Raw genomic sequence first — 2316 nt, forward strand, 5'->3', positions numbered from 1 at the left:
TTTGCTCCGATGTACTCATTTTGCACATATCAAGTTAGAAGAGAAACGTGTGATGCTAGGTTGCCACGTGATTCCAGTGCCTTTACCATTGTTGTGGGTCTTTCATGGAAATTTGTCCTCGGAATACAATGGAGTTAGATTTTCTATGAGGGATTATATGCCATTCTTATTATGAACCATCTCCGACTAGATAAGGGTCTTTGGGAATCGAACTCCAACAACTCTTTTTTGGTTGTTAGCTCAACTTGGCTTATTTTGATTTCAATATTTAGGATTGTTCAAATTTCAATTAAGATCAAAAAATTAATTAATCTAGTCTAAAACTGGCTAGACTTCAATTTAGTCCTCGATCCACTTATAGGCTTTAATTGGTTTTCGGTTGAGTACGCAACACGTCTAACATTGAAAACTATTTACAATTAATATGATATTATTATTTGTTAATAATATAGATATAATATATAATATATTAAATTTTAAATTTTAAATTTTAAATATGCAATGTAATATTTTGCATACTCTTTAGAATTTTTTATAAAAATATAAAAAAAAAATATTCGTGACCAAACCATTCCAGTCTTAGATTTAAGAGTTCTAAGAATCTTAGTCTTAGTCTGGTTTGGTTTAGAGCTGATCTGGACCAAATAAACACCCATATCAATACATGAATATTAAATATTTTAAATTTATATTTAATTAAAATTTTAAATATTGACCAAGTAAAAAGAAAGCAGATTTTATTATGAATAAATTTAAACTAATTGACTTGGACTCCTTTTCTTAAACCATTGAAAAAAAAGGTGGCAACAAACAACTTTATTCTCTCTCTCATCTTCATTCATTCACTCTCCTTCATAGACATCTTCCTTTATCTTCCATTTTCAGAAAAGGAGGACAAAATTCCTCTTTAGTTTTACAACATTTTATCTTATTCTGAGCGTTGGACAATTATTAGTTTGAGCATTTCCTTAATTAAACATAAGAAATTATTGGACAAAAATCAAGGAGTCCAATCTTTTAGGCTTTTGGTTGTTAGTTTTTAATATTTGAATTCAAATTCCACAACAGTTCAATCTTTTAGGTTGCGTTCTCTTTGCTGTTTTCAAGTCATTTTTAGTTTTTAGTTTTCTAAAATAATGAAAACGTGTTCTTTTTACTGTTTTTAAAAATGTATTTTTGAAAACAAAAAAACAAAATTGTAAAGAAAACTCAAAACAACAAAAAGTTATTTTGAGTGTTTTTATCCAAAACAAACTCTAAACTCAAAATACATCTATTTATTTATTTATTCATATTTTATTATTGTAATGGAAAAAAATATTACAAAATTCATTAACTTTAAAATGTATATATTTTTTTAATAATATATTAACATTAAATATTTATAATTTACTTAATAATCAAATTTATTGAATAAAATATCATTAAAAAATATTTTCAAAATTTCAAAAAGAACGCATTTTCTAATTTTCTGTTTTGAAAAATAATTTTTCAAAATGACAAAGAGAACGCGTTTTCAATTTTCTAAAAACAGATTATCAAAACAGAAAATTGAAAATGAATTCAAAACTCAAAACTGAAAATTGAAAAACAAAGAGAACGCAGCCTTAGGTTTTTAGTTTTTGATGCTTGAATTCAAAATTTTCCTACTTTTGTGTATATTTGAATCTTATAAATTTGCCTATATCTACATGACAACTGAATGAAATAATAAGTTCACAAAACAATTTCTTCTTCTTTCGTGTTCATTCACTACAAAAAAAATTAATTTTTTGCGGTGATTTTTTTGCAACGGTTTTAAAAATCGCCACAAAACATGGCATTTTGCGGCTGCAAAATACATTTTTTGCGTCGATATTTTTAACATTTTGCGGCGATTTTTCAAAATCGCTGTAAAATTCATTAAAACATTTAATTTTGCGGCGGTTTTTTGAAAATTGTCGTTAAATTTAGAAAATAATTAAATAATTAAAAAATAAAATTGAATTAGAAACTGTCGCTAAATTAAAAAATAATTAAATGTCAACGTGAAAAAATGGTCGACTGAAATTCGTCGACCCGTATTGATCTAGTAATCAAGAATGCGAAGGGAAGAGAATAGCAAAACCATCAATCAAACAATATACAAGAGTTTTTTACGTGGTTCGGCTAGAATGATGCATAGTCCATGACTGTTCTCTGATCATTTAGCAGAGTCAAAGTATGTATTTTTTATCATGCCCGTATAATAGCTTTCGATCCCCTATTTATAGTGTGGGATATAGATAATTTACACAAAGTTAAATGTGGTGGGGTCACCTTGTGAAGGACAAAGTG

The sequence above is a fragment of the Diospyros lotus genome, chromosome 7 (genome assembly GCF_014633365.1).
Source record: "Diospyros lotus cultivar Yz01 chromosome 7, ASM1463336v1, whole genome shotgun sequence".
Lineage (NCBI taxonomy): Eukaryota > Viridiplantae > Streptophyta > Magnoliopsida > Ericales > Ebenaceae > Diospyros > Diospyros lotus.